Below are 13,057 nucleotides of genomic sequence, written 5' to 3'. Positions count from 1 at the left end.
ACGTATGACCCTGATACATTAAGACTGGTGCTGTACATGTATGACCCTAATACATTAAGACTGGTGCTGTACATGTATGACCCTAATACATTAAGACTGGTATTGTACATGTATGACCCTGATAAATTAAGACTGGTGCTGTACACGTATGACCCTGATACATTAATACTAGTGCTGTGCACGTATGGCCCTGATACATTAAGACTGGTGCTGTACACGTATGACCCTAATACATTAAGACTGGTGTTGTACATGTATGACCCTAATACATTAAGACTGGTGCTGTACATGTATGACCCTGATACATTAAGACTGGTGCTGTACATGTATGACCCTGATACATTAATACTAGTGCTGTACACGTATGACCCTGATACATTAAGACTGGTGCTGTACATGTATGACCCTGATACATTAAGACTGGTGCTGTACATGTATGACCCTGATATTTTAAGACCAGTGCTGTACATGTATGACCCTGATATATTAAGACCGGTGCTGTACATGTATGACCCTGATATATTAAGACCAGTGCTGTACACGTATGACCCTGATACATTAAGACTGGTGCTGTACATGTATGACCCTGATATATTAAGACCAGTGCTGTACACGTATGACCCTGATACATTAAGACTGGTGCTGTACATGTATGACCCTGATATATTAAGACCAGTGCTGTACACGTATGACCCTGATACATTAAGACTGGTGTTGTACACGCCAGTCTTAATGAAGGAGTGTGTTAGAGTAAGAGGCGCCTGATTCATTCTACCACTTAAGGAATCAGGCTAACCTTAGAAGTGTGATAAGAGGTGTATATTAACTTGCGCTGGAATAAGGTTAAAAGGAGGCTGGTATTTTAAAATATACACACTAGTTTATTGTTAAATGTTTACAAAGTTTACACACAGTGATTAAAATATAGGATAATGCAATAGATATTGTAGGATATTAGTAAGCCTGTGAGAGATGTGGTTCCCCACGGAAGGAGACGTGGTGGAGTGGTTGTGAGGATAGCGGTCTTCCTTCTGTATTTGTTTGAGGGTTCTCCAGTTGATGTTAGGGTCCTGGTATTGTATTCTTTGCCTATTTAAAACAAATAGTTTAGACCGTGGTGCGGTTGGTGGTGGATCTAGAAACGAAAATTGTTCTTACCTGCTGGTGAGGAGGGAAAGAGGATACTGGATGGTCCTCTGATGTGGAGAATATTCTCTGATGTAGAGGAGACTATAAAGGTTAAATACAGTTTATATCGTCTCAAAGACTAAGGGTTTAGTAGTAAGGGATTGTACGTTTAGGCTATGTGCCCACGTTGCAGAAATGAAGCAGAAAATTTCTGCTTCATTTCTGCATGTCCTTCCCCGGAAAAACGCTTGCGTAATTTGACAAGTGTTTTACACGCGTTTATGATGCATTTGGGACATGAGGAATTGCCTTGCGTTTTTTATTGCATTGTATAAGGCAATTCCGCTTGCGTAAACGCAAAAATAATGGACATGCTGCGGATTTTTGAGCGCATCAAAAACGCTGCGGAAAAATCCGCAGCATGGGCATTGAAATTGCGGCTTCTCATTGTGGACCATGGGGGACGGATTACCAAGCGTTTCACAAGCGTTTACGCTGCGGAAATTCCGCAGCATAGACGCTTGTAAAATGCTACGTGGGCATATACCCTTAGAAGTAGATAGCAATAACTTTGGAAGGTGGAGTGGTTTCCTTCAGTAGGTCTGGTTGGTCCAGTGACTGGATTATATCAGAAGAGATACATTAATGGTATGAATTAAAAGAGCTACTAAACTTTGTTTTTAATTTTTGTTTTTTATAAATAATTGCCCGAGAGGTTTATCCATGGGTAGCTTGGAAGCGAGGGTGAGTCCCTATTGTGGTACGTTCCTAGTGGTTCCTTAGGGCTGCAAGCACCGTGAGGGATGACAGTCTTGAGTATAGGAAGTTGATGGGGAGAGGCGATTAGTAGGTGCTGGTTTACTTAGTAGTGGTTCTGGCTGAGGGTATTACCGATTAACTGGAAGAGGGTGCTTCTAGGGAACTAGAGTAGCAGTTGGTCCCCAGGGGTCGGGGTTCCAGTTTTTCCGCTGGTGTTATATTGAAAATCCCCTCAGATTCTGCAGTGTTCCAGCCTAGAAATAAAAACAGGTCCGAGGTAGAAAGAGCGTGTGCTGCTCGGTTGATCTGGCTATATGCTCCTAAGCAGCGTTTAGATAATAAGGATCAGGATAGACTTACTGTTGGAAGTTTTCACCTGCTGCGCTGGTCTCATCAAGCTGTTCTGTCCTGAGATGCAGGCGGTGAGATCTAGGGTGGTTGCAGCATGTGGCTAAGGACCAGGTCCGGGGAAGCGCGATCTCGTGTGGCTTGATTTTAGTTAATAGGAGAGTCGTAGTCATTTTTGTCTTTCCAGGATTGGGGGATGAGGGGTGCCATGCATACCCCTCATCTCCCAAGCCTATGCATGGCACCCTCATCCCCCAATCTTGGTATGCATGGCACCCCTCATCCCCCAATCTTGGTATGCATGGCACCCCTCATCCCCCAATCCTGGTATGCATGGCACCCCTCATCCCCCAATCCTGGTATGCATGGCTCCCCTCATCCCCCAATCCTGGTATGCATAGTCCCCTCATCCCCAACCTTGATATGCATGGCCTCCTCATCCCCCAATCCTGGTATGTATGGCACCCCTCATCCCCCAATCCTGGTATGCATGGCACCCCTCATCCTCCAATCCTGGTATGCATAGCCCCCTCATCCCCAATCTTGATATGCATGGCCTCCTCATCCCCCAATCCTGGTATGTATGGCCACCTCATCCCCTAATCCTGGTATGCGTGGCCTCCTCATCCCCCAATCTTGATATGCGTGGCCCCCTCATCCCCCAATACTGGTATGTGTGGCCCCCTCATACCCCAATCCTGGTATGCATGGCCCAATCACTGCACACATAAAACAAATAAACACTTATACTCACCTTCCTTCCTCACCTGAGCTCCAGTGCTGCTCCTGTCTGCCAGCAGCTCATGTCAGCATCTGAACAGCGTGCGCTCTCAGACGCTGATGTGAGCTGCCCGCATATTCACTCCTCTCCACGCCGGGACTATGGGCGTGGAGAAGAATGAATATGCATTCTCTTTAGTAGCGGACACTGTAAGCAGGGCCACGGCTCAGCGCTGCTCTGTGCCCGCTGCTACAGAGACTGAATATTCATTTCTTCTCCACGCCCATGGAAGCGGAGAAGAGGGAATATTCATTTCCCTTTAGCAGCGGACACACGTGGTAGCTGCAGCAGTGGCTACTGCGTGTGCCCCGCTCCTCCGCCACCACAACCTCCCCCCCCCTCGTAAATACAATACTCACCTATCCGCCGGCTCACGGGCCCCATAGCAGTGGCGTGGCCTGCCGCCATTGGCGGTACGCCACTGTAGGAGGCTATGTGGGGGCACATACTGTATATTAGAGGCTTTGCGGGGGGCTCATACTGTATATAGTGAGACTATGTTGAGCACATGCTGTAAATAAGAGGCTATGTGGGGCTCACGCTGTATATAGTAAGGCTATGAGGGGGCTCACGCTATATGTAGGGAGGCTATGTGGGGGCTCACGCTGTAAATAGGGAGGCTATGTGATGCTCATGCTGTATATAGGAGGCTATGTGGGGCTCATACAGAATATAGGAGGTTATGTGGAGCTCATACTGTATATAGGAGGCTACAGTGCTGCTCACTATTATTGGCACCCCTTCATTTTTTTTCATAGACTGTACAATATCTTCAGAAATAAATGGAAATGTACCAAAGTTATATCCTCAGGATTTTTTAATTAGTGGTCCAAAGTAATAGAACAATAAAACATTGTTTTTCAACTTCCATGTTGCAATTTCAAAGAAGAAACAGAATAAACAGCATGTGCAGCAATAAAAGCACCACTAATTAATACTGGGTTGCACACCCTTTGGCATTGCTGACAGCCGCCAAACGTTTCTTGTAGCCATCTATGAGCTTCTTGCACTTCTCAGCTGGAATTTTCTCCCACTTTGCAGTTTGTTCAAGCTCTTGAATGTTTGCAGGGTTCTTTTCCCAATGGCAGATTTCAGCTCACCCCAAAGTTTTTCAATGGGATTGAGGTCATGACTCATTGCTGGCCATTTTAAAACAGTCCATTTTTTCTTTTTCAACCATTCCTGTGTACTTTTGGATGTGTGCTTTGGGTCATTGTCTTGCTGGAGGACTTATGATCTTCAACTCAAACCAAGTTTTCTTACACTGGGTAGGAAAATTTCGCTCTAAAATCTCTTGATAATTCTCTGATTTCATGATTCTTGTGATACGGTCAAGACCTCCAGTACCAGACGCAGCAAAACAACCCCACATCATTATGGATCCTCCACCATGTTTAACTGTTAATAAGGTGTTCTTTTCCTTCTCAGCTTCGTTGTGCAGTCTTTAAACAAACTGTTGCTTTGCATTGCCAAAAAGCTCTATTTTTGTTTCATATGTCCACAGAACATTTTCCCATAAGGATTTTGGTTTGTCAAGTTACTCTTTGGCAAAGATCAGTCATTCCTTTTTATGCCTTTTCTTCAGCAATGGTTTCTTCCTTGGCCTTCGCCCATAAAGCTCTGCTTGGTTTACTGTGCGGCCTATGGTACTTGTTGAAACCATGACCACAGACTGTTCCAGGTTGGCCTTCAGGTCTTTGGATGTTTGACATGGTGTGTTTTTTCCACCATTCGCACCAATCTTCGAAGACATCTCTTGTCAATTTTCCTCTTTTCCCCACGTCCAGGGAGGTTCTTGACGGTTCCATGCTTGGCAAACTTCTTAATAACATAACAGGAGTGCTCTATACAAAAAAAACAGTTTCACTTGATTCATTTTTTTCAGGAGATATTCCACATTACGTACTTAAACTTCATGGGTGCCAATTACGATGAGCAGGACTGTATGTAGGGCTCATACTGTATGTAGGAAACTATGTGGGGGCTCATACTGAATGTAGAAGGCTATGCGGGGGCTTATACTCTATATAGGAGGCTATGTGGGGGCTCATACTTGATTTCCAAATGAAAATTGGAACTCTGGGACCCTGTGGATTGTGTCAATGACTGCCTTCTGGACGTGACTTTTGTGTTTTCATTGGCTGTAAGCCATAATCATCAACATTAACAGAAATAAACACTTGAAATAGATCACTCTGTTTGTAATGACTCTATATAATATATGAGTTTCACTTTTTGGATTGAAGAACTGAAATAAATTAACTTTTTGATGATATTCTAATCCTGTGAGATGCACCTGTATTTAGGAAGCTATGTGAGGGTTCATATTGTATATAGAGAGGCTATGTAGGGGCTCATACTGTATATAGGGGGTTATGTTGGTGCTCATATTGTATATAGGAGGCTATATGTTGGCTCATACTGTATATGAGGGCTTTGTGTGGGCTCACATAGTATATAGGGGGGCTGTGTATGGGCTCATACGATATATAGCGGGATGTCAGCATACTTAATGCTGCTCAAAATGAAGTGATGCAATTAATATTAATATAAAATCATTATAATTAATATGTTAATATTAATATTGAGCAGAATTAATTTCAGCCTATTGGTTCAGCCCTCCATAACAGTCACTGTCTCTCATGTGGCCCCTCGGGAAAATTAATTGCTCACTCCTGGTCTATGGTGCCATACACATGTTTTTTGCAGACAGTGTGACCATCCAAAAATCATGGTGACATGTCCATCTTTTACTGGCATCAGGGATGAAAAGTACCAATAAAAGTCAGTGGGTCCATGAAAATCACGGACAGTGCACAGATGGCACCATTGTGTAATCCATGTGCTGTCTGCGACTAACATTGCAAAGGAGAGGAGACGCTGTACAATGTATTTATCCATATGTGAAAATCACTGATGAAACATCGATAGTAAGAACTGACCTACGGACCAAACACTGATGACACTCAGACCATTTTTTGCGCACATGAAAAAATACGGACATCTGAATGAGGCATTTAAGAATTTTTAAAAAAAATGTAGAAGCCTGATTGTTATTAACTAATTAACATCTATCAAATAGTAGTGCCATCAATTCTCTTTACTGGTGTTTTACTCCCAATTTTTTGATCCTGAGCTATTCCATGTGACACGCACTCTAATTACCCAAATCATATACTGTCCATTGAGTGGCCCTGGAGTGTCTCTATGCAAGCCTATGTATTCACACGGAAGCTGTAATAGGAATGCATAGGGTGACTGAATTCTGCTCCATACAACAGGACATCTACTTTCCTAACAACCAAGTGAACATGTTTTCATTGGGGAGAGGGGAAACAACCACTGACAGACAACTATGGCAGCGGTTTACCTCCCTTGAAAGCAAAAGATCAGACATGTTATAATTCAATATGTCCAATTTCCACCCAAAATAGGTCAAAAGCCGGTAGAATATTTCATACACGTCAGATGGATGGGCAGACGATCTAAATTACCCATGTATGGCCACCTTTTGAAAAAAGAGATTTTGTTGATATACAATTCTTTCATAGAAAGAAAAAGGAAAAATGTTCCAGCATCCGGATAAAAGCAAAAAAGTTTACTGAAAAATCCAACAAAATGATCATAGTCCACCAATGGTATCTAGCGTTGGAAACGCGTTTCAGACCTTGCAGCTTCATTCATACATTTTGTTGTGGCACTGCTGCTGTTCCAGGCACTGGACTACAAGAGGGTGAGATGATCATTGATCATTTGATCTTTCCTATCACTATTCTTTTATGATTCATATGAAAACAAAATCATCACAGCCCTGCAGGGGTGGACACAGACAGGAGAGGACCCCTGTGCAAAAACGGTACAACGGTATATGGGTCCTCTGCAGTCCAATAATGTGAATGTGGCAGAAGCTGCTATGGAGGTGGAAGTGGGCCCCCTCATCTTTTGGGCCCCTGATGCATAGAATTAACCAATGTTATGGCCACATTTGCAGCTCTCGGTCATCTACACACAGATAATGAAAAGTTGGGATTCTTTCATATTCAGTGTTTTCTGCAGCATTTTTCCTGGCCATTGGCTGAATGTCAGCACAGAAAAGTTAATGGTACTTTTTTTTCATTTGCGGATTTTGGGGGATGATTGGTACTTTGACAGAAAGCATAATGCTCTATGGCAATTTCCCAGAAGTTTCCCTATAGAAAAAAATGGCCAAAACAAGAGTCAACATTTTTTTTAATAAGAAAATACTCAAAAAATGCATGAAACTTATGGCTAAAAACGAGTGAAAGGTAACCTAAATGGTCCTTTAGTTATCTGTGAAAGGTGGTTGCCACAGGAGGTGCATAGGCATCAGAAAATAACAGCGCTGTATAAGTTAGAGGTAGAGACCTCAACAATGGTGTCGCCCAAAGCATCAAAGCAGATAATTGCTCCCATTGTCGAAGCTATATAACATCTGACTACTTGCTATTGGTAATACCATTGTTTGCCATTTACACTGTGCTGAAAAAAGTGACAAATGATCACTGCACTCTGTTGTAAGAGTTTTAGCATCGTGGTCTATGGGTGGCATATTCTACAATGAGAAATGCCTTCATAATAGGGAACTTATTTTCCCATGGAGGGAGATTCAATCATTCATTCATTCATTCACCCAGTGGAGGAAGAAGTGAATTTAAAAAGTGGTCATGGTAAACTGATGTAAAATGTATAAATGTATCATAAAATACAGGATTAAATTAGGGAATGAATGAATGAATAAAAATGCAATGTCATTCAAAAAAAATGTGAACACAAATGTCACCCATATAAATTTCAGCTTTGATGGGTTGCTTAGCAGATGAGTACAGTAAAATAGGATGACCATCCCTATAACTATCTGTCAATTTAATTCACCCTAATAAAATGTAAAGAGTCCAGCCAAGACATTATAGACTAGTACCTCGAAATGTTACTGTGCTGGAGGGTTAAAATGGCTACTATAATGTACCATTGCACATTACTATGAGATACTGTATAGTATACAGTCTCCACAATCAGGAAGACCAGCACTTCTATTCTTATATTGTATGCAGGATGGATAGGAAGTTAGTAAAAGTCTCTTTTCCAGGGAGCAGCCATCAGTGTACTGGCCAGCTGCGCTAAAGATGTGGCTTCTTCACCACTCATTGTTTATACATGAACAGCTCCTTCATAGCATCATATGGCATGGTCATATGGTCGGTGATGGCCTGCAGTGAAGACTGTGGGGGACTTTTGCTATGCTGGATGCCAAAAAGCCTTTACTCATTGGATGCATTTGGCTCAAAGGTCAATAGCTCGGAGGCATTGCCTTGTATAATTCTATATTGTTCTAGTAGCCAAGTCTGCTTTACTGTCCTACATCACTAACCAGGGCAGCTGGAGAACATTTTGTTCCGGGACATCCTCACAAATATAAAGTATCCCTTGAAGAAGTTTTAGTCTATCTGACTCATACTCCCTCTCGTCATTTGTCATCTACTCCCACTATACAATACTAAATGAATAAAGAATCCTGCTTCATTTCAGGCAACAGTGAGGGTCTTGGGAACAGGAATCAGCCAGACTTAAACTAAATATAATCTATTGATACATATACTTTTACTAAGAAGAAATTGTTGTAAAATTAAAAAAAGCTGTGTGGCAGGTAACAATTACAACTCCCATCATCCGCCCTAGATTCCTGAATGACTGCCTAGAGATGCTGCTGTACTTTCCATCCCTTGTATCATGGAAGAGCCAGCCATGATTGGCATTGGGAGAAAACCCTAGTGAGTCTCAGTCACCCTAAGAAACTTCCATGTAACCCATATGTATACACTGTAGATATACATATACACGTGGATGGATCTAGCGATATATAGGTCTGTAAATATATAGCTAGAAGCATATATCTATGTATTTATATACATAGCTCTCTCAATATGTATGTATGTCTGCATATGTGTGGTGTGAGTCTGTACATATATATATATACATACTCATACATATTTTTTTTCTCTCTAAACAATATACAGTTTACATCGGACATATATATGTGTATATATATATATATATATAGCTGGGATACAGAGGAGTAGTGAAGGGGGATATAGACCCCACGTAACCTGTATATGCATGTGTGTGTATATATATGTATCTATAGGTGCAGAGGAATAAGGTGAGGGGGATATACACCCCATGTAAACTGTATACACCCTATGCTTTATATATATATATATATATATATATATATATATATATATATATATATATATATATAACAAAGGGTATATACGGCTTATCCCTTTCCATTATTCCTTGCTCCCTATATATATATGTGATAGGATGCATAAAGTTTACATGTGGTGTATATCCCCCTCCCATTACTCCTCTGCACCCCCGTTATAGCGCTGTATGACTTTCAGCATTCACTTTCGAGCCTAATGATGTACAATTAGTGTTTGTGTGATGGCATTCCTGCATGCAGGCAGCACAAATGGTTAAAGCTGGCAGGGCTTCTCCCTTGCAGGCTCTCCCCTCCCTGCTGGGCCCAGGTGCTGGGAGGGACAGTGAACAATGCTGAGGCCGGCGTCAGTCTGTCTGCTGGCCCCGCTCCCCCTCCCTGCCCGGCTGCAGCTGCACTCAGGCTCCGCCCCCGCCTGCTCCGGACCCCACAAAGAGATCTTTATATGGGGCAGTGAGGGGTTATGGAGTAGGAGTGAGTATGTGAGAAAGCCTCACTGTACCTATACATCGGGGCATATGCTGGGAATACACGGCTTCTTCTACGATTATCATGTAGACATCTGCTCACTGTGCTGTATTAGTATGTATGACGTAAGGGTCACAACGTGTCATACCCCTCCTCCCCAAAAAATGTAATTTCATGTCCTCACACATTGTTGTGCCCATATCATGTGCCCTGAACTGTAATAACAAAATGCAGAGTCTTACTGACTGGTCTGTAATACTATCATGTAGTCACAGCCATATGGACCAGTCTGTAATGCTATCATGTAGTCGCATCCATATGGACCAGTCTGTAATACTATCATGTAGTCACATCCATATGGACCAGTCTGTAATGCTATCATGTAGTCGCATCCATATGGACCAGTCTGTAATACTATCATGTAGTCACATCCATATGGACCAGTCTGTAATGCTATCATGTAGTCGCATCCATATGGACCGGTCTGTAATACTATCATGTAGTCACATCCATATGGACCGGTCTGTAATACTATCATGTAGTCACATCCATATGGACCGGTCTGTAATACTATCATGTAGTCACAGCCATATGGACCGGTCTGTAATACTATCATGTAGTCACATCCATATGGACCAGTCTGTAATGCTATCATGTAGTCGCATCCATATGGACCGGTCTGTAATACTATCATGTAGTCACATCCATATGGACCGGTCTGTAATACTATCATGTAGTCACATCCATATGGACCGGTCTGTAATACTATCATGTAGTCGCATCCATATGGACCGGTCTGTAATACTATCATGCAGTCGCATCCATATGGACCGGTCTGTAATACTATCATGTAGTCGCATCCATATGGACCGGTCTGTAATACTATCATGTAGTCACAGCCATATGGACCGGTCTGTAATACTATCATGTAGTCACAGCCATATGGACCAATCTGTAATACTATCATGTAGTCACGGCCATATGGACCGGTCTGTAATACTATCATGTAGTCGCATCCATATGGGCCGGTCTGTAATACTATCATGTAGTCGCATCCATATGGACTGGTCTGTAATACTATCATGTAGTCGCATCCATATGGGCCGGTCTGTAATACTATCATGTAGTCGCATCCATATGGGCCGGTCTGTAATGCTATCATGTAGTCACATCCATATGGACCGGTCTATAATACTATCATGTAGTCACATCCATATGGACCGGTCTGTAATGCTATCATGTAGTCACATCCATATGGACCGGTCTGTAATACTATCATGTAGTCACATCCATATGGACCGGTCTGTAATACTATCATGTAGTCACATCCATATGGACCGGTCTGTAATACTATCATGTTGTCACATCCATATGGACCGGTCTGTAATACTATCATGTAGTCACATCCATATGGACCGATCTGTAATACTATCATGTAGTCACATCTATATGGACCAGTCTATAATACTATCATGTTGTCACATCCATATGGACTGGTCTGTAATGCTATCATGTAGTCACATCCATATGGACCAGTCTATAATACTATCATGTAGTCACATCCATATGGACCGGTCTGTAATACTATCATGTTGTCACATCCATATGGACTGGTCTGTAATACTATCATGTAGTCACATCCATATGGACCGGTCTGTAATACTATCATGTTGCCACATCCATATGGACCGATCTGTAATACTATCATGTAGTCACAGTCATATGGACCGATCTGTAATACTATCATGTAGTCACATCCATATGGACCGATTTGTAATACTATCATGTAGTCACATCTATATGGACCAGTCTATAATACTATCATGTTGTCACATCCATATGGACTGGTCTGTAATGCTATCATGTAGTCACATCCATATGGACCAGTCTATAATACTATCATGTAGTCACATCCATATGGACCGGTCTGTAATACTATCATGTAGTCACAGCCATATGGACCGGTCTGTAATACTATCATGTAGTCGCATCCATATGGGCCGGTCTGTAATACTATCATGTAGCCACATCCATATGGACTGGTCTGTAATGCTATCATGTAGTCACATCCATATGGACCGGTCTATAATACTATCATGTAGTCACATCCATATGGACCGGTCTGTAATGCTATCATGTAGTCACATCCATATGGACCGGTCTGTAATACTATCATGTAGTCACATCCATATGGACCGATCTGTAATACTATCATGTAGTCACATCCATATGGACCGGTCTATAATGCTATCATGTTGTCACATCCATATGGACCGATCTGTAATACTATCATGTAGTCACATCCATATGGACCGGTCTGTAATACTATCATGTTGTCACATCCATATGGACCGGTCTGTAATACTGTAACATACCTGGCGGCGTCCTTGCTTAGTGGTCCATCTCCCACTGTGCAAGAGCGCGCACTTGATCTCCAGTCCAGAATGTCTCTCTGGCTTCCCTTCATGCTGTCTGTTTGTGTCTGTTTCTGCTGCTTAAGGGCGGCGCCCGATCACTTCCTGTTTCTTGTACCTGCTGTGGGCACACCCCTTGTGCGTCCTCAGCCTATTGCTGTCTGTCTCCTGGTATTTAAACCAGCTGCTCCAATTAACCCATGCCTGAGCATTGTGTTTCATTCAGTGTGTGCTTTCACTCTGAAGGTGCCAGGTCCCGTTCTGTGTTCTCTTGTCTGCCTATCCTGGAGGCTGTATTTCCAGGCCTGTCTGAACACGCTCCTAGCCTGTTCCTCCCACCTTCTAGGGGCCGATTACCTAGACCCGCTCCTGTATCTTGTCTGTCCTGTCTGAACACGCTCCTAGCCTGTTCCTCCCGCCTTCTAGGGGCCGATTACCTAGACCCGCTCCTGTATCTTGTCTGTCCTGTCTGAACACGCTCCTTGCCTGTTCGTTCCGCCTCTCTGGGGGCCTTATTCCCAGACCCGCTCCTGTATCTCGCTGCAGTGTCGGTCTCCTCCGTACACTCAGTTCCAGTCTGAACTCTCTCCTATCTTTTACCTGTTTTTTCTGTATGTCCGTTCCTTTCCTTTTTCTGCAGTCTGAACTCGTACCTAACTCCTGCTTGTTGTCTCTGTACTCCCATTTGTGAGTTTGTGGTCCACTCGCTACTTCACTGCAAGTACCCTGTGGGTATCTGGCTTTGCCTTTCCCTTCCTGTCTGTTCCGTGTGAACTGAGCCCTGTCCCCCCTGCTCTGCCTTGCTCACCGCTCTGGCGGTTCTAGCCTGCTCTGCCTTGCTCACTGCTCGGCAGCCTTGCTGCACTCTGACCCTTTTGCTCACTGCTCCGGCAGCCTTGCTCCACTCTGACCCTT

General features: G+C 43.0%; 1 long non-coding RNA gene across 1 annotated transcript in view; it reads right to left on the bottom strand.

The window, feature by feature from the left end:
* Positions 1-3,365: 3,365 nt before the first annotated feature.
* The window catches only part of LOC141252870 (uncharacterized), a 31,318-nt gene continuing 21,626 nt past the window's right edge, over positions 3,366-13,057 (bottom strand). The window contains exon 3 of the long non-coding RNA XR_012314138.1: positions 3,366-4,860. This is a non-coding gene — a long non-coding RNA (uncharacterized lncRNA). The remainder of the gene's footprint in view (positions 4,861-13,057) is intronic.

The sequence above is a fragment of the Phyllobates terribilis genome, unplaced genomic scaffold (assembly GCF_046119375.1).
Source record: "Phyllobates terribilis strain yellow unplaced genomic scaffold, ASM4611937v1 Scaffold_2__4_contigs__length_985480577, whole genome shotgun sequence".
Taxonomy (NCBI): Eukaryota; Metazoa; Chordata; class Amphibia; order Anura; family Dendrobatidae; genus Phyllobates; species Phyllobates terribilis.
This window is presented reverse-complemented; position numbering and strand designations above follow the sequence as displayed.